We start from the raw sequence: 25,128 nt of genomic DNA, 5'->3' as shown, positions 1-25,128 counted from the left end.
TGGACAGCCAGGAGAGCATTTATTGCTACTGTACCTGCCGGTACAGATTTGGCACAGCTTTGTGCAAGTTTTGGCATGGCTGTACACTGATTTGAGTGAGGAAAAGGTTCAATTTCAGCTGCTGTACTTGCAGGTACAGGTTTGGTACATCATTGGTGAACACTTGGTACTGTTGTACAGTACTTCGGAAGGACAACAGAGCACATTTAAGGTGCTGTCCTAAATCTGCAGCAACCAGATTTTAGTGATTTCATCACATAGAGTGGGAGTAGAGTTGCATTCGTGCTTCCGCAGTGGGAGATAAAGCTTGGGAGAACAACTGTGAGCACTTTGTGTGCCTTTGGTGCAGTGTTTGCACATTTTGCAGGGAGTCAAGCATTGACAGGTTGCATATTGCTATGGCAACCACAGGTGAGAGCTCTTTGCTTCACATCAAGAAGCTTGAAGGCTCACATAACTATGATATTTGGCAAACCCAGTGCTATAATGTGTTGCTCCAGAAGAAGCAGCACAAGCCTATCAAAGAAAGGGGTGTAAAGCCCGCTTCTCTTACTGCTGAAGAGTAGGAAGATATGGATGAGCTGGCAAGATCCACCATCATGTTGTCTGTGTCAGACTCTTTACTTTTCAGCATTCGTGAAGAGAAGACAGCTTGGGGAATGTGGCAACGATTGCAGGACTTGTATGCTCAGCAAAGTGCCTCAAGCAAAGTGTATTGGTTGAAGAAACTCATAGGTCTTCAAATGAAGGAAGGGGCGTCTATGACAGCCCATTTAAATGAGTTTAATGGTATTGTCAGCTAGGTAATCAATCAAAAGTTGGCAATGGACGATGAGTTCAAAGCCACTTTTCTCTTATGCACTTTGCCAGAGAGTTGGGACACATTCAGGACAGCCACTAGCAATTCGAATGCTATGCTATCATATGCAGATGTTGAAAGTGCTCTTCTTCAAGAAGAGATGAACAGGAAAAACAACTCTGTTGGAAAGTCCAATGCAATGAATGCACGTGGGAGATCCCAGCAAAGGGGTAAAAGCCAAGAACGGGGAAGGAGCAAGTCTCGCTCCAAAAAGGACTTGGAATGCCATTATTGTGGCAAGAAGGTACACATTAAAAAGCAATGCTACAAATGGAAAAATGATCAAAAGGAAAAGGGAAAAGGCAAAGACAAAGACAAAGATGAAGCCAAAGATGTAAAGCCAAAGGGCAAAAGTGGAGTCAAGATTGAAGAAATCAATGTGTCACATGCAGGTGACAGTGAGGATGAGGTCCTATTCACGTCTTCACTTGATGCCCATTCACTTCTTACAGGAGATGGTCATGGTATGCACTCATGGATCATTGATTCAGGTGCCTCCTTTCATGTCACAGGTTGCAAAGACTTGTTTGTCACGTATACTGCTGGCAATGAAGGAGTAGTTTATTTGGGTGATAACCATGCATGCAAGATTCTTGGCAGAGGTGATGTGAGGCTTGTGTTTTCAGATGGCTCACAGCTTATGCTCCATGATATCAGGCATGTGCCTGAGATCAAGAAGAACCTGCTTTCTACTAGACAGCTTGATGATGCTGATTATGTTACCACATTTGGTCGTGGAAAGTGGAAGATTAGTAAGGGCTCACTGGTTGTTGCCAGAGGCTCTAAGGTGGACACTCTTTACTTTATGCATGCAGGTGTTTGTCACCATGCTAATGTAAATGCAACCGAGCTGCCGAAAATCTCTATGTGGCATAGCCGGTTGGGACACATGAGTGTCAAAGGAATGGAGCAATTATCTCGTTTGGGTTACTTGCCTTCTCTAAAGTTTTCAAGTTTTCAGTTTTGTGAGCATTGTATATATGGTAGGCAACTACAGTGCCCCCACAAGAAAGCTCTTGGACAGAAAGATGCTCAGTTAGAGCTTGTGCATACAAATGTATGTGAGATGCCTCAGCTTTCTTTGGGAGGGGCAAAATATTTTGTCTTTTATAGATGATGCCACACGCAAGGTGTGGGTTTATCCTCTTCGTTTGAAGAGTGATACATTCTCAGTGTTTCAGAAGTTTGTTGCTCTTGTTGAGAATCAAACTGGCAAAACACTGAAGGCTTTGCGTTCCGACAATGGTGGAGAGTATATGTCCAAACAGTTTCAGGACTTTTGTGATGCTAAAGGCATCAAGAGGGAGCTCTCTACTCCTTATGATCCTCCACAAAACGGGACAGCAGAGAGGATGAACAGGACCATTCAGGAGAAGGTCCGTTCTATGTTGTCACATGCTGCGTTACCTCATGGTTTTTGGGCTGAAGCTGTTATTACAACCGTTCATCTTATAAACAGGTCACCTAACACGAGGCTTGGTGGGAAAGTGCCAGAGGAAGTATGGACAGGGAAGCCTCCGTCATACAAGCACTTGAGAGTGTTTGGTTGCGTTGCGTACGTGCACATACGCAGGGAAATGCGCACCAAACTTGATCCTAAGTCTCACAAATGCATATTCCTAGGATATGGTGACAGAGGTGAAATAGGGTATAGACTTTGGGGTCCCGTGAATAGAAAGATTATACGCAGCAATGATGTCATTTTTGATGAAACATGCATGTATAAGGAGCCTGCAAGGCAACAGGAGCCTAGCAGAGTCATCTTTGATGATGATGGACATCATGGACAACAACCAAGGGCTGTAAATCAGCCATTACAGCAGCAAAACCAGCCCTTAAATGGTGCTGAAAATGGTCCAAATGGACAGCCAGAGATGGCAGAAGATATCCCTATGGATATACCACAGTTAGAGGAGATACCGGGCATGATATTTCAGCCTTATGGCATGGAACAGCAGCCACCAATAGGTGATATGCAGGCTGGACAGCAACCTGCAAATGATGGTCATTGGGTACGGAGGTCCACTAGACCCTCCAGAGCCCCTGACAGGTTTGTTCCAGGGGTTGACTACTTGATGCTCAACAACTGTGGGGAGCCCTCATGTTATAAGGAGGCTTTACAGAGGGCAGACAAAGCTCTTTGGGAGCGTGCCATGAAGTCAGAGATGGATTCTCTGCACAAAAATGGAATATGGAAGTTGGTGCATTTGCCTGCAGGCAAGAAGGTTTTGCCATGCAAATGGGTTTACAGGCTCAAAGTTGCACCAGATGCAAAGCCAAGATACAAAGCCAGGTTAGTGGCTAAGGGCTTCAAGCAAGAATATGGTGTGGACTTTGATGAGATCTTCTCTCCAGTGGTCAAAATGACCACACTTAGCTGTGTTAGCTTTGGTTGCGCATGATGATCTGGACTTGATTCAGATGGATGTGAAGACTGCTTTTCTTCACGGTGATCTCCATGAGGAGATATATATGCAACAGCCAGAGGGTTATGCAGTGAGTGGAAAGGAGAAGCTTGTATGCAAGCTGAAAAAGAGTCTTTATGGGCTCAAACAGGCACCAAGGGAATGGTATCATAAATTTGATACATTCATGAAATCACAGAAATTCAGGAGAAGTGACATAGATCACTGCTTATACACCAAGAAAGCTTTGGATGGCAGTCTATTGATCCTCATCTTGTATGTTGATGATATGTTGATTGCCGGGAAATCTCGTAAAGAGATGGATGCCTTGAAGAAGAGGCTGCATCAAACCTTTGATATGAAGGATTTGGGTGATGCAAATCACATTTTGGGTATGCGGATACTTCGGGACAGAAATCAGCATGTGTTGTATTTGTCTCAGAAGGAATACATTGGCAAAGTTTTGCAGAGGTTCAATATGGACGGGGGGAAGAAGACTAGTACTCCTTTGCCTCCATATGTGAAACTCAGTGCTATGGACAGCCCACAGTCAAATAGTGGCAGGGCTGATATGGCCAAGATTCCGTATGCTTCAGCTTGTGGCAGTCTCATGTATGCCATGGTTGCTACTAGGCCGGACATTGCATTTGCAGTGGGAGTGGTTTCTAGATACATGGCCAACCCTGGCAAGAAGTATTGGGAAGCAGTGAAAGGTGTCATGAGATACCTGAAGGGCACACAGGATATGTGCATTTGTTTTGGCAAACAGGATGCATTAGTGCATGGTTACACGGATTCGGATTATGCCGGTCATCCAGATAACCGGAAGTCTACTACCGGTTATGTATTTACATTCACAGGAGGTGCTGTGTCATGGATATCTAGGATGCAGAAGTGCACTGCCTTATCTACTACAGAGGCCGAGTATATTGCAGCCACAGAGGCTTGCAAGGAGGCATTATGGCTATCTCGGTTAGTGGTTGATTTGGGTTATACAGGTGATATTCCATTGTTGCATTGTGACAGTCAGAGTGCCATCCAGTTGGCAAAGAACCCTGTCTTTCATGCAAAGACGAAGCATGTGGATGTGAAGTATCACTTCATCAGAGAGGTGATAGAGAACAAGCAAATTCAGCTTGTTAAGATTCATACGGATGACAACCCGGCTGATCTGTTGACAAAGAGTGCCTCCTAAGCGGTTTGCTCATTGCAGACACTTGATGGGCATTGGATGAGGCTAACTTCAGCCTTGATATGGCCTTGTATATTATCATGTACATGCTGATTTTTTCTTTTCCTTCATTTAAGGGCACTTTGCCTTTAAGTGGGAGGTTGTTGGGGTAAAGGCATTATGCCCACCCTTATAGTGTGTACAAGCCCATAAGTTATAGTACATAGTACACTTAGTACTTTTAATGTACTAAGTGCACTATGTGTACTAGTGCAATATACATGTGTGATAGGGGAGTCACACACTCAACACTTGGTGAGTTGACTTATCCCCACAACTCTCACTCTCTCTCTCCCTTGTTTCTCTGTGTATGTCTCCCACATGAACTCTAACCCTAATTCTCTCTCCCATTCAGCTTTGTCCCGGAGAGCAACAAAATGCTCATCAAACTCCACCCGTATGCCAGTCTTGCAAACCTGATGCACTGACAACAGATGAAAACCAAGTGCCAGAACATACAACACCTGGGAGGAATGCTTCCCCCCTCTGCCATTGGGAACTATCTCCATCCTGCCCTCACTGTGAACTGGGATAGTGGACGTATCACCAGTAAGAATATGACCAGGAAACCTGCAGAGATCCTGTAAACCGGAACGGGAAGGAGTCATGTGCCTGGAAGCACCACGATCGAGAATCCACTCCCGAGTATCCGTTGCGGAGAGTCCTCCAATCTCCTCCCTGCCTGAAGAAAATGAAGCATCGGTGTCCATCACCTCCAGGTGCACAAAAGCCGGAGTCTTCATGATTGCTGCTGAGGAGTCTTCACCCTTCTCGGTCTTCCGCTTGGGACACTGCCTCCAGTAGTGGCCTTTCTCGCCACAATCATTACAGATCCTCTCTGCCTTCAGTTTCTCGCGGTCAGTGTCGGACTTCTTCTCAAAAGACTTCTCCGATGAAGCCTTTCCTTTGCCCGAGTTACGGCCTTTCGACCGTTGGCCAGTTAAGGCCTCCGAACCTCCACCCTGAGGAGGGTTCGTGAATCGTTCCTCCTGGTCCAGGACCATGGGCACAAGCTCCTCCCACGTGATGGTGCTGAGCCTGCCACTGGTAATCAAAGACGAGTAAAATGCTGAGTACGAAGAGGGCAAATGTGACAGCAACGTGATGGCCATGTCCTCTGACGATATCTCCTTCCCAGCTTGAAGAACTTCCTGCTGAAGAGCCTGCAGCTTGTTAATATGCTCCCGCATCGTCAATGACTTTGCAGGGCTCATAACCCGCATCTGTACTTCCAAGGAAATCCTCTTCATGGGCGATACCCTGTTGTAAAGTGAGGCCAAATGCTGCCATCTACCTCTGGCCAACGTCATGTGCTTTACATGATTGATTACCTGTGGTGTGCAGTTGAGGAAAATAAACGAACGGACCCTGGCGTTGACGCGATCCCACATCTGCGTCTGAGCCTCCCGGTCCTTTCGGGTTGACGGTAACTCCCCTTCCTCTACTTCCGGCCGTGGAACACCAACAACGACGAAATCGGCGAGGTCGTAAGACTCCAGAACGGATTCCATCATCACCTTCCATATGCCGTAGTTGCTCCCGTCCAACTGACGGTCCACCGGGAACGTGGGGAGTGTCGGGATCTTCACATGTCTCTCGGCCATCTCAAACAGATCTGCCATTGCGGGGATGTACTCTGAAAAGGGTGGGTGGGTGGGAACAAAGAAGAACTAAAACCTGCAAGTGGCTGTCCAGCAAATCAGCCCGCCTTCCTCTTGCTTCTCCTCTTCCCGAACAGTCCAAAACAGTCCACCAATCAGCCACAAAACAGTCCCCCTCTTGCTCACACAAATCCCAAGACCTATCTAGAGCCTAGGACTCTGATACCATGTCAGAATACGCAGCGGAGATGATGACCAAATCTGGGAACACGAGAGCAAAAACGCAGGCAGAAAAACAGCACAAGAGAGAGAGAGATGTAGGCGTGTAACTCTGCTCTATATACACAAGAAGATCCCGAGGAATGATACAAATGAGGTATGGGGGCTGAGGACCTATATATACCTCCCTGGAAGGGCAGTCGGCCAGCACTAAAGTGCCCACGACTGAGTAAAGAGGTCCCACGACTGCATAAATGCAGTCGGCCAGCAAACTGGTGCCCACCACTGATCAAAAATAGTCGGCCAGCAGCAAGAGTGCCCACGACTGATAAACACCCAGTCGGCCAACACTGTACTGCCCTTGGCACCCTCTGGCAGCCCTCCCAAGCCTCAGAAAAAATGGGAAAAATAGGGAAAAAATGCGGAGAGTGGGGAAAAATGGGAAAACACCTCATAAGGGCGGGCACACCCACAACAAAGGCCCTGGTGTATAAAACTAGACAGGAGATGACTTCTAACAGACTGTTCCTGCACAGGGTTAGCCATGGCACGAGCGTGCACGTGACATTCCCTTCTGCTAAACTTGATGATGCAATGGAACTTTGTCATCCTTCCTCCTTGGACTCGACCATGAACTGCCGCTCCTTTCTGACTTTGACTTCTATTGCCTACCAACTTCTACTGACTGATATTTTTGGTCTGAACACCTTCACTCCTGATCTCCACTTCCAAGTCTTTGATGAAGAACTGAGCATCTCTTCAATGATGTCCCCATGCCTGCTTTTCCTTAACCTTGACACAATGGTGGGTCACTTGCCGAAACTGATCATGCATGTTGCTAGGCCTTTGGAACTGATCTGAGAGCTTATTGAGGTTACGTACCTACCCTCAAGGACTGCATCCTCTAGCTTCGCCTGTTGCACACCACTCCATCTACTACCCTGCTGCATCCAACTTGCTAGAACTATACACCTTCCTTGGGACATAGCTTAGTGGTTGAGCCTGAATGCTCTGATACCAATGTTGTATGCACAGAAGCTTTGTTGTATTGATCCACAGCTCTAACTTCTAAGCATACTTAAGAACATTGATGCTAATTAACATGAGATAAGACACAAAGGAGAGACAAGAAGAGAGAGATTAGTGTTCAGGTTTTCTTGTATTACTATGGTACAAAAGATTGCTTACTGCTAGTACATGATGTAGGCCTGTGGTCAGCCCCATAGGGGTTGACCTTGGCCCCTTCTACATATATTCTACTAGAGGCTAGATGATGGAATGATGAACTAATGAACTGATTGCTGATTCTGATGCCCAATGCTTATATATCATGATGAGGTACAGTCGGCCAGCATATAATGCTGTCGGCCACTTTTGTTGGACAAATAATCATATATGTTGTATTTGTACCTTCTGCCCTATCCACACCTGCTGGCCACTCCGCCGACTGCTGTATGGATCCCCTGTTACCAGGCGACAGGCCCCATCACCTCCTTCATGGGCTCCTGATGATGTCAATGCTGTTTTGCTGATGGTTATGCTGCTGTTGATGATGTGCTGCTAATGCTACTGAAGATGATGATGCTTCTTCTGATATTAATACTTCTGCTACTGATGCTGACACTATATGCTGTCCTAACTGTTACACTAATCAAGGATTAAGACTGTTCCTGCACAGGGTTAGCCATGGCACGGGCGTGCACGTGACAGTCGAACCCTCCGCCCGCTTGATTCCTAACCTAATGCACCATGCACCACATGGCTCCTACAACTTTCTCCTACACACATGTTTAATGGTGGAGTAAAAGCCCACCCACATAAACACCACAACCTGATACGTGAGGGGAATGTTACAAAAATGTGTGCAGGCAAATGCACCCAAGGTGTAACTTGACGCACTATGACGAGGACCATGTACGATGAAGTCCAAACAGCGGTGTCGATGAAGCAATCATCATGTTAAATTAGCATATGAGCAACCAGATACCAATGGGACTCTGACCCCTATCAAAGCTCCATTGAGAGGCAAGGAACATAGTAGAAACACATGCTCGTGAGCCAGCCCTTTTTCTCAAACAGCTGCATGCGTGATTGAAGGAAACTATGTCCATCACCTATGAATCAAATGACAATGGACTTCGTGTCTCATGCACTCTGCACTGTAGTGCATGGTGACAAACTGGCTCATCATCATCAGTGCAACATTGTACAGTATTAGTTCCATTCACGATGATATTTGTCGTACGTCGTGACCCCATTGTAATCCTCAGTCCAGGATAAGTCAGGCACGAGCTACGTAGTTCATTCTCAGCCATAGCAAGTCAGTCGGTCAGTCTAAGTCCCTTAACCCAATTAAAGAGATGCATTCATGCATATACAGTCAGTAGAAACCTTAGGGTTTGCATTAGAAAGCATCTTGCATATTGCACATCATTCATGCACCATTGCAAGAACCCCAGATACCATCCAGTATTTATCAAGATATTTACTAGGATTTTTTGGTATTTTTCCCAGCATTTTCAGCATTTTATACACATTTATGTATTATTTATTGGACATGTGCAGTCAGCCAGCTCAGTAGCCAACCGACTGGCTCATATGGTCCATATAAATAGAGCCCTTGCATAATCATTCATTCATTCATTCATATTCAGCAAAGAGCATTCATGCGCATCATATTCAGCCTTGCATCCACTTCAGTCCCATGCGTTTTGGAGAAGCGTGTCATCCTACAGCAAGAGGAGCATCAACGCTTGTGCATTCAGTCCTCCATCAGCAAACGCAGCAGTTCTCAACATTCAGCCATCAGTAAACCTTGCGTTTACTACATCCATATAGTTTTCAGCATTCATCATATCATCGTTTTGCTCCAGCCACTTGGTGAAGGTAAAACGCAGCATTCATACGCATTTACAGCATTTGTACTCAGTCTAGAACAGTCCCAAACAGCCCCTATCACAGCCCTAGCTTTGCATCCCTCCCTCATTCCATTGGGAAGAGTGTGCATAGGCTCGAGATTGGACATCTTTGGTGCTTCTACAGCAGTGTACAGTTCAGCCCAACACTTGGTCTTCAAAGGTCTTGCGTTTGGCTTATCGTCAGCCACACCGTCAGACTCTTTAAAGATAATAAAGCAAATACTATCTCGGTAACGGGATAGAGGCCCTTCAGTGGGTAATTCGGGACCCCATACGGTGTACAGTTCTCATCTGTCTCTCTCATATCTCTCTAAAGTTTGAAGTATTAAAGTGGATTGCTAAACTCACGAAACTCAGGATACAGAAGACAGTGTGAGCATTTGTGTGACAGGATCCTCCAATACGAATACTTCCGCTGCATGTTACATTGGTATCAGATTCAACTTGTCCACACACACCGTATCCTAGCGTGAGGGCATCCTTGGATAGTTAAATTGCGTTCCGGCACGACCACCGGTGACCAATTGCAGCATCTTGTCTACAAAAGAGAGTACTCATCAACCGGAAGAGGTCTCCCCCGAAGGAGACCTTGCTCTTCCGACTACCTCAGATACCATAGCTCTTCTTAGAGCTCAGAACCAACTACTCATGGAGCGTCTCCAACTCTTGGAGGCAGCAGCAGCACGTCCTCCTTCGCCTCCAACAGCCCCCGACTACATCTCCCTCTTCTTTCAGATGGAACAACAAAGGAGAGAAGACGAGGCCCGAAGGAGAGAAGAAAAAGCAGAAGCAGAAGCTAGAAAGCAACAAGAAAAAGTAGAAAGACGGGACTATGAGGAAGCCCAACGCAGGATCGACGAAGACCGGCGTCAAGCTGGAACTCGCCGCTCATGAGCACCAACCAGAGCTCAATTGAGAACGTGTGTTACTCGAGCACCAAAGGGAAAAGGAGGCCATTCATCTTAGATACCACCACCTCTCTTCAGCATTTCCTGCCTCAGGTGCCACTAGCCAACAGTCCGTAGCATCAACTACCGTCATTCGCAGTCAACCAAATTTCAGTAAGTATGATGGTAAGTGTGATCATTTAGCAGTAAATCAATTTATTCATCAATTTACTGCTCATTTTCCATTAGCTATGATCACAAATCCTCAGGATAGAGTCCACATAGCGGCTCCCCCTCTCACTGGTGTGGGAGTCACTTGGTGGCAGCATTGGTCTAATCTTTATACAGACCAAACCACAGGTGTCACAGCTTTTAGCTGGGATACCTTTGTCCATGACCTGAAGACCATGTTCCTCCCGCCCCAATAAATCCTCAGGATAGAGTCCACGTAGCGGCTCCCCCTCTCACTGGTGTAGGATCACAAATCCTCAGGATAGAGTCCACGTAGCGGCTCCCCCTCTCACTGGTGTGGGAGTCACTTGGTGGTAGCATTGGTCTAATCTTTATACAGACCAAACCACAGGTGTCACAGCTTTTAGCTGGGATACCTTTGTCCATGACCTGAAGACCATGTTCCTCCTGCTCCATGACCAGTCTGGCAGATGAGTTCTATGGACTCAGACAGAACGGATCCCCAATCCTTCAGTTTTCTGGCAAGGTTATTACTTTAGCACAGCAGTTAGGGCTATCTGGGCAGGCCAAGATGGAGCAAATCATTTGTGGATTGGATTCTAACATTCAGTTCACAGTTTGTACCCAGTACATATAACCGGGCTTTGTCTCTCGCTCAGAATGAAGAAATGAAGATGAACGGAGGCAAGCCCAAGTAGTCATCTCAGTCCAGTACCAAACCCCAGTAGCAGCAATCCACTGCACAGCCAAGAAAAGGTAATACATCTTCTAAAGATGCTAAGAAGGACGGCAGTAATAGCTCCAGTTTAGGAGGTAAGAAAGATATAGAATCTAAGCCTAAGAAAACCCCTAATGAAAAGGCTACAGCAAGCATTAATGGAGGTTATCTTTCTCCAGAGGAGCAAAAGAAGTATCAGTCAGAAAACAGATGTTTTTTCTGTCACATCATAGGGCACGGTAAGAAGGATTGCCACAAATGGCAAGAGGAACAAGCCGCTAAAGCCCCTTCTGCCACAGTTGCCACAGCCTCCCCAGCTCCTCCAGCCCCATCTACTACTACCAATGCGGTTCAACTTTTATCTTCTATGCATCCTATGCCATCCGTGGTATTTGATGCTACGCAGGAGAGTGAGAGCAATGCTGCACAGAAAAGCCTCATCCGAGCTTATGGCTCTGCCAAGGGCCGACAGTTTGTAGTCCTTTTCGATATGGACAGTTCTGAAGACGCCATCTCTCCCCAATTGGCTAATAAATTAAACTGCACATTAGTCCGATATCATCTGGATGTGGATGGGTTCACACTTGGTCTCCACACCCACATTTCTTAGAAGGCACAACAATTTGCTACGCCTATCCTATTTGTCCAAAAGAAGGACAAGTCTGCACGCCTTTGTGTACACTACAGGGCATTAAATAAACTCACCATCAAGAATAAGATTCCTACACCAAGGATAGAGTACATTTTGGAGCGTTTAGACGATGCTAAATTTTTCACTAAGATCAACCTCAAGAGTGGTTACCATCAGGTCCGCATTTTTTAAGCTGACATTCCAAAAAATAGCTTTCCGGACAGAGCGTAGTCACTACGAGTTCGTAGTCATGCCTTTTGGGCTTACAAATACACCCATAACCTTCAATAAGATGATGTCTAGGATTCTCGCAGTCCACGTTGGACAGTGTGTTTTCATATTCCTTGATGACATACTAGTCTTCTCAGTCTCACTGCGGAGCAGCATGAGAAAGATGTGGAGAAAGTCTTGAAACTTTTGTAAGATAATGAGCTCTACATAAACGCCAACAAGTCTGTCTTTGGTGTTCAAGAAGTTCATATTTGGGCTATATCATCGGTTCCGATGGGATTATAGACTGGATCCATCAAAGGTTCAGGAAATCTTAGATTGGGTTCCTAAGACCGCCCAAGAAATCTGCTCATTCATACGTCTTTGTCAGGCCTACAGTACCCATGTCCATCAGTTTTCCAACCTTGCAGCACCTCTTACCGACTTGCTCAAGGGGGTGAAGACTCGCAAGCAGAAAGTCTCCGTTACAGGCAACGCGCTTGATGCATTCCGTGCACTCTAGAAAGCCGCCTCAGAAACGCCTGTATTAAAGTTAGCATCTTGGGATGAACCTTTTGAGGTCATTACCGATGCAAGAAATATAGCCATAGGCGCAGTTCTCCAACAGGACAATAGACCCATGGCATATTACAATAGAAAGTTGGATGTCGCCGAAAAGAATTATTCGGTATATGACAAAGAGCTTTTGGATGTGATCACAGTGCACAAACATTGGAAGCCTTTTCTTTATGGACAGGTTTTAAAAGTGAAAACAGACCACCAAGCACTTAAGTGGCTTCAAACTATGCCAAGTGTCCAGTGGAGTGATCAACAGGCCAGGTGGAGTCAACTCTTCCAATAGTTTGGAGGAATGATTGAATACATCCCTGGTAAGCATAACCCAGTAGTAGCAGATGCTCTTAGTCGAAAGGCCAGCATCCAGACAGTCCAAGAATCTACCATTCTTGAAATCACGGGGAAGAACTTAGATAGCATGAAAGACCAATATGTCGACTCCCCTGAGTTTGGTACTCAGTACAGTTTGGCCCTCAATTCTGAGCCAGGCCATTATTCAGTATAGAATGGTTGGTTGTTCTTCAAGAACCACCTCTGTGTCATTCGGGAAAAGCGTTCCGCTCTTCTCCATGATGCCCATGACGCCTTAGTTGAAGACATAGGGGTATCAACAGTACCCTCGAGAAATTAGAACGGTCCTTTTATTGGCCAAAGATGAGGCATGATGTATATTCACATGTTCAAGCCTGTAAGATTTGTCAAAAAGTAAAGGTTCCACATACAAAGAAGACTATTTTACTTCAACCTTTGCCTATCCCCGACGGACCTTTCATCAACATATCTATGGACTTTGTACGGCCTCTACCAACATCCACCGGATCCCGTAACACTCACTGTTTCACCATTGTGGATCGCTTCAGTAAATTCTGCATGCTCATCCCATGCAAGCATACAGCCACAGCCGAGGACGTAGCCCGTCTGTTTCTCAAGCATTGGTACCCAATTTGTGGTTTGCCAAGCACCATTACATCCGATAGAGATTCCAAGTTTACCTCACATTTCTAGAGGGCATTATTTGAAAACTTCGAAACTAAGTTGTAGAGTTGTCTAGTGTATTCCATCCGCAGATAGACGGCCAAACAAAAATTTATAACCAGTTGGCCTTTGATGTTCTCAAGTCATATTGTCATGAACAGCAGTCCAAATGGGAACATTATCTTCCATTGGTCCAAGCTATCTTGAACGACACTATTTATCCAGTGTCGGACGGACTCCATATGAAGCAGCCTTTGGCCGCCGTTTCTCTCCTCTTTTGACGAGATTGGTGTCTCCATCTCTAGAGGCTAATAAAACCACGGAAGCATTTTCCGAGATCATTGAGTTAGTCAAGGACCGCTTGACCAAAGCACAGGAAGCATATAGCATACAGGCAAATAAGTCTAGACGAGATGTCCACTTCAAGGAAGGGGATTGGATCTATTTGCGTATCATGAAACAAAGATTGAAACAAGTGGGCAAGCGTTGTCCCAAGCTTTCATTCCGTAGTTTTGGCCCTTTTCCAATAGTTAAGAAGTTAAGTGATGTCTCCATGAAGTTAAAGTTGCCTACCAGTTGGACAATGCATGATGTTTTCCATGTTTCTTAGCTAAAACCATATGTTGGACCAGAAGTGTTTGATGTTTCAGATGAACAGCAGCCAGACGTGGTAGACGAAGCAGATGTCATCGAGCCCGAGCAAATCCTTCTTCATTGTTGGAAGCATGGTTCCGGTCGACGGATACGTCAGTTCTCTACGAAGTTCCGAGATCGAGGCACCCACGAAGCTGTATGGCTAGACGAGGAGTTCTTTCAAGAGTACCCCCAGTTGTTGGCAGACTACTTGGAAGCCATGAACCTGCCGCCAAGCTAAGCAAGGGGGAATGTCACATGCACTCTGCACTGTAGTGCATGGTGACAAATTGGCTCATCATCATCATCAGTGCAACATTATACAGTATTAGTTCCATTCAGGATGATATTTGTCGTACGCCGTGACCCCATTGTAATCCTCAATCCTGGATAAGTCAGGTACGAGCTACGTAGGTCATTCTATGCCATAGCAAGTCAGTCAGTCAGTCTAAGTCCCTTAACCCACTTAAAAAGACGCATTCATGCATATACAGTCATCAGAAACCTTAGGGTTTGCATTAGAAAGCATCCTGCATATTGCACATCATTCATGCATAGCATCTAGACCATTGCAAGAACCCCAGATACCATCCAGTATTTATCAAGATATTTACAAGATATTTACTAGGATTTTTTGTTAGAAGTCATCTCCTGTCTAGATTTATACACCAGGGCCTTTGTTGTGGGTGTGCCCGCCCTTATCAGGTGTTTTATCATTTTTCCTCACTCCCCGTATTTTTCCCCTATTTTTTCCCATTTTTCTGTGGCTTGGGAGGCAGCCCTGTAGTGGCAGGTGGACACTGAGCCTGGCCGACTGCATCTGTGAGATAGTTGACTGCACCTCATGAGTCGTGGGACTCTCCTGCTGCTGGCCGACTTATCTTGATGCTAGCGAACTGTGTTTTATCCAGTCGTGAGGTTCCTGTGTCCAGTCGGCTGCCCTACAGCAGGCCGACTGCTGATGTGGGGGCATATATATAGGCCCCCAGCCCCATACCACTATTTGTATCATATTCGGGATCTTCTTGTGTATATGAGAGCAGAGTTACACGCCTACATCTCTCTCTCTCTTGTGCTGTTTTTCTGCCTGCGTTTTTGCTCTCGTGTTCCCAAATCTGGTCATCATCTCCGCTGCGTATTCTGACATGGTATCAGAGCCTAGGCTCTAGATAGGTCTTGGGATTTGTGTGAGCAAGAGGGGGACTGTTTTGTGGCTGATTGGTGAACTGTTTTGGACTGTTCGGGAAGAGGAGAAGCAAGAGGAAGGCGGGCTGATTTGCTGGACAGCCACTTGCAGGTTTTAGTTCTTCTTTGTTGCCACCCACCCACCCTTTTCAGAGTACATCCCCGCCATGGCAGATCTATTTTAGATGGCGAGAGACATGTGAAGATCCCAACACTCCCCACGTTCCCGGTGGACCGTCAGTTGGACGGGAGCAACTACGGCATATGGAAGGTGATGATGGAATCCGTTCTGGAGTCTTACGACCTCGCCGATTTCGTCGTTGTTGGTGTTCCACGGCCGGAAGTAGAGGAAGGGGAGTTACCGTCAACCCGAAAGGACCGGGAGGCTCAGACACAGATGTGGGATCGTGTCAACGCCAGGGTCCGTTCGTTTATTTTCCTCAACTGCACACCGCAGGTAATCAATCATGTAAAGCATATGACGTTGGCCAGAGGTATATGGCAGCATTTGGCCTCACTTTACAACAGGGTATCGCCCATGAAGAGGATTTCCTTGGAAGTACAGATGCGGGTTATGAGACCTGCAAAGTCGTCCACGATGCGGGAGCATATTAACAAGCTGCAGGCTCTTCAGCAGGAAGTTCTTCAAGCTGGGAAGGAGATATCGTCAGAGGACATGGCCATCACGTTGCTGTCACACTTGCCCTCTTCGTACTCAGCATTTTACTCGTCTTTGATTACCAGTGGCAGGCTCAGCACCATCACGTGGGAGGAGCTTGTGCCCATGGTCCTGGACCAAGAGGAACGATTCACGAACCCTCCTCAGGGTGGAGGTTCGGAGGCCTTTACTGGCCAACGGTCGAAAGGCCGTAACTCGGGCAAAGGGAAGGCTTCATCGGAGAAGTCTTCTGAGACGAAGTCCGACGCTGACCGCGAGAAACTGAAGGCAGAGAGGACCTGTAATGACTGTGGCGAGAAAGGCCACTACTGGAGGCAGTGTCCCAAGCGGAAGACCGAGAAGGGTGAAGATTCCTCAGCAGCAATCATGAAGACTCCGGCTTTTGTGCACCTGGAGGTGGTGGACACCGATGTTTCATTTTCTTCAGGCAAGGAGGAGATTGGAGGACTCTCCGCAACGGATACTCGGGAGTGGATTCTCGATAGTGGTGCTTCCAGGCACATGACTCCTTCCCGTTCCGGTTTACAGGATCTCTGCAGGTGTTCTGGTCATATTCTTACTGGGGATACATCCACTATCCCAGTTCACAGTGAGGGCAAGATGGAGATAGTTCCCGATGGCAGAGGGGGGAAGCATTCCTCCCAGGTGTTGTATGTTCCGGCTCTTGGTTTTCATCTGTTGTCAGTGCATCAGGTTTGCAAGCCTGGAGTACGGGTGGAGTTTGATGAGCATTTTGTTGCTCTCCAGGACAAAGCAACAGGCCAAGTGGTTTGGGAAGGTGGAGTGGAGAATGGAGTTTACAGGCTTTCAGCACTCTCTCTCACAGGTCCTCAGGATTGTGATGAGTGGCAGTCTGGTAATGGCTACTCAAGTGTGGATACGCTGCAGGTACAGGCTTTCCGGGACCAGATGGTGGATAGCTTACCAGTAGATGGCAGCAGTTGGCAGGAACTTTCCAGTACTGATGTTGGTAGTTCTTGTGTTCGACAGTCAGAGGAAGCTGAACAGGTCACTTATGCTCTGACGTCCCGCATAAACCTCCAGTAGATGAGGATGTTCTTTCCACGGGGACCTTTCGAAAAGCCAGGCAGGTGACAGGTGCTTACTTGCAGAAGGAGGTGGTTTCTCCAAGCTTTGTGGTTCCGGATTCAGAGGGGGTGGTTGGCAGGTTTCATCAGGTTTCCAGGCCTTGTTTGTGCACCGTAACAGGTGTTGATCCTTGTGAGCAGTGTGATGTCTCTGTGACTCAGAAGCTGTATGGTTCATTGATCTGGTTGATGGACACCAGATTGGACGGGAGCTTCCTGATGAGGCAGTTGAGCTCATAGTTGCAGATGTCTCTTTGGGAGGCAGGATTGCGTTTCCTGTGGTTTCTGCGGCATGCGAAGGATCATGGACTCTTGTACACAGGAGGGGGATTGCTGGATGGAGTCCGACTCCACGGAAGGAGTGACTCCGTTTGGGGAGGAGACCCGGACACGAGGGGATCTACTTCAGGCCCAGGAGCAGTTTTACGGAGCAGTTGGAGACAGTCATCTTTTGCCTTGTCGAGAACAGAGGCAGAGTACCGGGCTGTTTGTGAGGTGGTGAAGATGCAGAGGTTGCATGGCAGGTTTGGGCTTCCACTGGAGGAACCCATGGTCATCCAGAGCCACTTTGTTCGTGAACAGATCGTTGCTGATGACATCTTGCTAGAGTTCTGTTCGACGGAGGACAGTACGGTGGACCTCTTCACGAAGTCGCTATCTCAGGATTTGCTCAGGCGGCACCCCAGCTCCCAGTGGTTGGTTACACAGCCAGGAGCTGAGAGGGGGTGTTAGAAGTCATCTCCTGTCTAGATTTATACACCAGGGCCTTTGTTGTGGGTGTGCCCGCCCTTATCAGGTGTTTTATCATTTTTCCTCACTCCCCGTATTTTTCCCCATTTTTCTGTGGCTTGGGAGGCAGCCTTGTAGTGGCAGGTGGACACTGAGCCTGGCCGACTGCATCTGTGAGATAGCCGACTGCACCTCATGAGTCGTGGGACTCTCCTGCTGCTGCTGGCCGACTTATCTTGATGCTGGCCGACTGTGTTTTATCCAGTCATGAGATTCCTGTGTCCAGTCAGCTGCCCTACAGCAGGTCGACTGCTGATGTGGGGGCATATATATAGGCACCCAGCCCCATACCACTATTTGTATCATATTCGGAATCTTCTTGTGTATATCAGAGCAGAGTTACACGCCTACATCTCTCTCTCTCTTGTGCTGTTTTTCTGCCTGCGTTTTTGCTCTCATGTTCCCAGATCTGGTCATCATCTCCGCTGCGTATTCTGACATTTTTTTGGTATTTTTCCCAGCATTTTATACACATTTATGTATTATTTATTGGACATGAGTAGTCGGCCAGCTCAGTAGCCAGTCGACTGGCTCATATGGTCCATATAAATGTTAGCACATACATCCCCAGTTTCTGCCCATTTCTGGTGTCCTTTTGGTCCCTTTTGCATGGCCTTTGATTGTGGGCTAGCCACCCCTACTTTACATATTTTTATGGGTTTTTTCCCAACCTGTTTGGTATTTTCCCAGTCGGCCAGCTCATATGCTCCAGTCGGCCAGCATATTCAGCTCCAGTCGGCCAGCCCTCCTCACCTATAAATAGGTGGGGCTGGCCTCTCACTTTTCATTCAGTCTTGTACATATTTTGCTCCCTCACTTATGAGACTATCTGTGTCTCTTGCTTGGGACTATTTTGCTTCACTATATTCAGCATAGTTGCTCCATATCTCTCTGTCTCTTGCACTCTCTATTCACCTAGCTTTCGGACACCACGCCTATACCACCAGAGAGAGAGATGACAGAGATCAGAGCTCAGTTTCACAGAGAGGGTGCGAAGCGACTGGCTCGCTTCAGAGCAGACCCAGGCATGTTCTTCAGGGAGCTGTGGTCACCCCCTTCATTGATGTGTACCATCTTATACCCCCAGTATGGTACAGGATGGAGCTAGCTAGGTTGCATATCATGATTGTATACTCCATGCATATAGCTTTGCATTCTCCTAGTAGTAGAGCTCCATCCCCTCCCCCACTCATTGTACTTATTGCACATCCAGATTCAGCTTTTTAGTTCAGTACTTTTTCATTTTGTTGGGATGACAGAGGATTTGTCTCATAGGCCGAGTTCGGTCTTTTGGAAGACGTTAATAAAATCTTTCTTTCTTTCTTTCTTTCTTTGCTTCCACTCTATGCACTCTTTCAATAAATAGAGCCCTTGCATAATCATTCATTCATTCATTCATATTCAGCAAAGAGCATTCAGGCGCATCATATTCAGCCTTGCATCCACTTCAATCCCATGCGTTTTGGAGAAGCGTGGCATCCTACAGCAAGAGGAGCATCAACGCTTGTGCATTCAGCCCTCCATCAGCAAACCCAGCAGTTCTCAGCATTCAGCCATCAGTAAACCTTGTGTTTTCTGCATCCATACAGTTCTCAGCATTCATCATATCATCATTTTGCTCCAACCACTTGGTGAAGGTTAAACACAGCACTCATAAGCATTTACAGCATTCATACTCAGTCTAGAACAGTCCCAAACAGCCCCTCTCTTAGCCCTAGCTTTGCATCCCTCCCTCATTCCATTGGGAAGAGTGCATAGGCTCGAGATTGGACATCTTTGGTGCTTCTACAACAGTGTACAGTTCAGCCCAACACTTGGTCTTCAGAGGTCTTGCGTTTGGCTTATCGTCAGTCACACCGTCGGTCTCTTTAAAAATAATAAAGCAAATACGATCTCGGTAACGGGATAGGGGGCCCTTCAGTGGGCAATTCGGGACCCCATACGGTGTACAATTCTCATCTCTCTCTCTCATATCTCTCTAAAGTTTGAAGTATTAAAGTGGATTGCTAAACTCGCGAAACTCGGGATACAGAAGACGGTGTGAGCATTTGTGTGACAGGATCCTCCAATACGAATACTTCCGCTGCATGTTACACTTGGATTGGCCACGCTTGGCGGCAAGAGATAACGTTTGCCGATTTGGGCATTGCGACAACAAGAGGTGGTGAGGCTGAGCGGCATATGTGCAAACTATACACATGGCAAGGTTTGGGCATCACTAGGTAGAAGACAGATGGTAGGACCGTTTTTTGCACCCATGTGTGTTGACTGCTTGGATAGAGTGAGAACTTAGATTCCAAGAAGCAACAAAGTTTTGATGGTTCTCCTCTGAGTCTGATCTAGCAGCAATCTCTGGAGAGTCTTCTCCCACCCTCTGGCCACCTCTCCATCGGTCTTCTGCCCCTTGCCTTGAAACTTTCGATCCAATACAAATGCTGCTGCCTGCAAATGTGAGTAGTAACTATCCCACCGTGACTCGCATAGCTCCCTCAAGTCCTCAAACCTCTCAGCATCTAGCTCAATCTCCCTAATGTGCTCCACCATCTTATCCAGTCCCTCATATACCTTGCCAATGCAAGGGTCATCACCATCAACAAGTCTCATCATGTGAATGATAGGTGAGACAATAGCAAGCACATGATGAACCTGTTCCCATAAGCTCTCATCGAGTACAGTCTCGGAGCAACCTATACCTGCACTAGAGTGGGACTATGGCCAATGCACCCACACATCACTCACCACAAGCTACCTCGATGCATTCTTGCACTCATCTAGCCGCTCTAACATCAAGAAGTTATAGGCAAAGCGTATATCGGAGTACTTCAATATATCCTTGGAGCCAATCTTGCAATAGATTGCAAGAATGTAATGATAGCGTGTGATGGTCACCACCTCTCTCCCCATCTCAATGACAGGCAAGTAGTGAGGTAATTTCCCAATGTCCTTCAAGAGATAGTTAAGACAATGGGCAATGCATGGACTAAAACAAATGTGGAGATAGTGTGCCTCAATGATTTCTCTTGCTACCCTATTGGCATTTTCTCCATCTCCAATTAACTGCAAGACATTTGAAAGTATGACTTACCCTATGAGTATGCAACGATGCCTTGCATGGAGCGAGACCTTGTGTCACTCCAACCATCTCCAATGAGAGTGACTCCATGCTTCTCCCACCCCTCCCGGATAGTCTCCAATGCTAGCTCAATGGATGCCTTCTTATCCTGCAAAAGCTTGGTCCTCAAAGCCTCAAAGCTTGGTGGCTCATAAGTGGGACCAAACCTTGTAATCTCCTAAACCATCTCCTTGTAATAAGGAGATCTTGCAGCATTGAAAGATATGCCACAACTATAAAAGAAACGAGCAACAGCCGCATCTGCCTGTGCCTTTCTGCCTGGATGCCATGTAGCTGCAAGGCTCGCTTGCTTGCCTGATGGAACGGGAGCACAAGAAGAAACGATAGAGGGCCTTACATGAGAAGCCCTGGATATTGAGATATCGAGCTCAACTAGTGCTACGGCGGACATTGATGACCCGCCTGGGTGATAGCTTCCGCACTTATGCCACACTGGCATGGTTGGTGAAATTATGATCGATATGCCACCAATGGATGACACACTGTGTGACCACCACTTTGCAATACTAGAGTTATGACATAGTTATAGCACCAACTCATATAGTCGGATTCACACTATGAACCGACCATTGTATGTTATTGTAGGAGAGTACTTTCCCTTTATGTATGTACTCTCATCTTTTAGTTATATGGTTGTAGAGAAGAGAAAAAGATAGAAGAAAATTCAACCATCCATCTCTCTCTTGCGTCTTGCACTCTCTTCTGTGCGTGTGTTTGCTTGCAAGGAACTCAAGCACTTCCTCTCTCCCGCATTCTCTTTATGGTATCAGAGCTCCGGTTCGTGTGAGAGCTAAGGAGACAAGCAAGAGGCAAGAACAAGCAAGCAAAGAAGCGATACACAGGTAAGAGCATCATCATCTCTTCCCCTTCTTGGTTTAGGTACAACATCCCTCAGTAGCTCCATGAGCTACACATCTCCGCTTGAGAAGCTGTCTTAGCAAACTTGGAGATGCCTATGTGGTACGCACTATTTTGTACTATAGTTTTGTAACCAAAATCGCGTTTCGGTCTCCGTTTTGTCACTGCAAGGTAATGTATCGGTGAAAGATGATGATTTGGTAAGTGTCTCTTTGAATGGGCATGGTAAAGAGTACGACCTCTATTGCAATCAAAGAGAATATTCCCAACTTTCGAGACTTGGTGTCTATACTGATAATAGAAGAAAAGCCTCTAGGTGAGAACTCTTCTTCACAAAGAAAGAACACATCAGAACAGGCCTTCTACTCTAACTCAGGTAAAGGCAAAGGTAGAGGTCGTCGTCGAGGGAAACCAGAATTCTGGACAACAATCCAATGATTTGCAGCAACAACAATCATACACAAATGAAAGAGGCCAGTCTAGAGGCAAGGGAAGCCAAAGAGACCGAGGTAGTTGGTAAAGAAATCAAAGTGCAAATAGCATGGAGTGCTATTATTGAGGGCACATGGCAAAGGATGGCTATAAAAAACAAAATGACACTTCAAAAATCAATGTCACTTGGTTGCAAAGGGTAACAGAAATGGCAGGATGTTAGCTGGAAATGCGGTCAACTAACGAGCACAAGTACAGTGCAATATTTTCATTTTGGTGTGACTCTTGGTTGGAGCCGACATTCACAATCTCAGAGAGAATCTCCTCATTGTGAATATGCCTGAGGTAAAGGCAACCATATTTACACATGGGACAACTGTCATTGCAGATATTGACATATGACACAAGCACATTAGTCATGTGAATATACAACGATTGAAGTCTATGTAGACCCAAAATATTGTTGCAAGTTTACCAAAGTTTAAGGTTGATGGTATACAGAAAGTATATGAAGCATGCCATTTTGGTAAGCAGGCAAAAAATGCTTTCCCACATGAAAAGCATGTCAGTGCAAGGCCATTAGATGTTGTACATTCAAATGTATAGTGGGATAAGTCCCTTTGCTCCTGTGGCTTCATGCTAGACTTTGCTCTTACTTGGCTACTTATTCTCACTCCCTACTCTCTCTCTCTCTCTCTACAGAAGGCGGCCGAAGCTAGATTGATGAGGGGATATGTAACCCTTGGCTCGCTAGAGAGGCAATGCTCACAGATATAATTTCAGGAGCCGAGGACGAAGCTTTGGCTATTTGATACTCTAGTTACACCTGCACTACTGTATGGTGCCCCCATCTGGGATCCCAGCTTATACCACAGGAGGAGACAAAGGAGAGAGCCGGCCAAGACAGATACTTACAGAGGAGGTATATGATGGGTGGAAGCCGATGGAGAGGCCCCTAGTGGCAATGATCTCGCGCATGATTAGAAGTAAGCTATCAATGCCACATGAGATTGTGCGGACAGAGATGGGGGCTGCACCGATAGTGACATAGGCTCTATTCCAGACAGTGACATATCGGCACAGGCTATGGGAAAGACTGCCAGATATGGGCCTAGGGCGGCCACACCAAAGGACAGGATATGCCAGCTCTGTCACACAGACATTGTTGCCAAGAAACTTCCATGAAAGATCTTGGGAAAATGTTTCATGTTTGAAGCTCGCGTTTCTTTGAAGGCTTTTTTTAAAACTTTTTTTTTAAACGTTGGTGGGTTTCTTGACTCTTCATTTATGGCTCTAGTGACTATTCTCCCGTTGTTCATCTATGAATCGTGATTCATGAACATGTGTTTTTGTCTTATATGAAGATGTGTTTGAATGTTCATGCCATGATTTCTTATAGAGAATGACTTGTGTTACAACTGATGTGTAGCTGTGATTTATTCAGTTCAAGTTTGAAGATGGTCATGACTTCTCTTGTAGATAATACAGCTCATCTACAATTCATTTTGATGTGTTAATTTGATATCTTGTGCAATGTGCATCAATATTTAGATGACTACCATGAGTTTATAACTTGGACTTTCTTATAAGATGAATTTGGGCATGTTCTTGGATTATCTAGGTATATATATATATAAATATTAGAGATATATGTTTATCTTTGAGTTTTTTACGAAACCTCTCAGACGGTGTTTCATGCATGGACCGAAACCTCCTGAAACCTTTGAAACCCGTTTCGAAACTCCATGGCTTCCATGCACCCAGCCTGAGACAAAGGATCATTACATATGCCGATGCCCTGTATACTATGAGATTTGGGGGAGGTTCCACTGCCTCTTCCGAGCTGGGTTCAGACCACTTTCCAAGATCATGGACTTCCTGGAGATGCCTGGGACTTTTTCTTCTAGAGCTCTATAGACACAGGGAATCCTTCGTGAGATCCAGATCAGCTGTACTTGCTCGAGGACCAGCACACAGAGCTCTCACCGACTTCTTCCATACCAGCACTCCAAGGGCCGACCCACCCATCATACCGAGACCGCAGGCTAGTGCAAGAGCTCGGCCCAGAGAGGTGACACTCCACTGAGTTATGCAAAGCTCGACACCCCATACCCCATGGCCCTTGCCCACGGCCACGCCACCGCAGGAGGATCCGGGCCATCATCTCCCATCATCTGCAGGACCACCTCGCACCAGCTCAATTATACCACCTTGAGCACCATGTCACAGCAGCCCATGAGGGATGTATTAGCATGATATGAGAGCTCTCTGCTCATGTACCTAGATCAGATTTTATAGTTCCAGAATTTTCTTATCTTTCTTTATTACCATTTTGTACCCAGGATGATGTACCTCATGGATATGATGTAACCTTTTGGTCTCATAAGTCATTTTGGCCTTTTGAAGACGTTAATACAACTCTCTCTCTCTCTCTCTCTCTCTCTCTCTCTCTCTCTCTCTCTCTCTAGAGAGAGAGAGAGAGAGAGCTTTAAATGTAATGATTTATCCCGCCTTTTGTGTCAGTTAACCGAGAGATGTTAAGAAGCTAGAACCAGTCTTGTCTTTGAATAAGCTCTCACAAACAAGCATGCTCCCAAGATGCTCACAAAGTGGAGGGATCGTTCTGAAAAGGATGACTTTTGAGAAACCTTGAATCTCTCCAAAAGCAATAAAGAGCTCAAGGCATTATGATTTATCCCATCTTTTGTGTCTAAAAACTGAGAAAAATGTTAAGAGGCTGCAGATAGTCTTGACCTTGGATTAGCTCTCAAAGACGAGCATGCTCCCAAGATGCTTATGAACTGGAAGGATAACTTTTAAGAGACATTGGATCTCTCAAAAGGCGATTTCCTGATACACATTATTGCAAACCCCTCCATATAATGAAATTTATGATGTAAAGGGGCATC

General features: G+C 46.2%; 1 protein-coding gene across 2 annotated transcripts in view; it reads right to left on the bottom strand.

The window, feature by feature from the left end:
- The window catches only part of LOC147630596 (alpha/beta hydrolase domain-containing protein WAV2-like), a 74,955-nt gene that overhangs the window by 34,412 nt on the left and 15,415 nt on the right, over positions 1-25,128 (bottom strand). The gene's annotated exons all lie outside the window — the stretch shown is intronic.

The sequence above is a fragment of the Cibotium barometz genome, chromosome 16, assembly GCF_041138505.1.
Source record: "Cibotium barometz isolate CiBa-2024 chromosome 16, ASM4113850v1, whole genome shotgun sequence".
NCBI lineage: Eukaryota > Viridiplantae > Streptophyta > Polypodiopsida > Cyatheales > Cibotiaceae > Cibotium > Cibotium barometz.
Note: the sequence above shows the minus strand (reverse complement) of the source record. Positions and strands in the feature narration are given on the sequence as shown.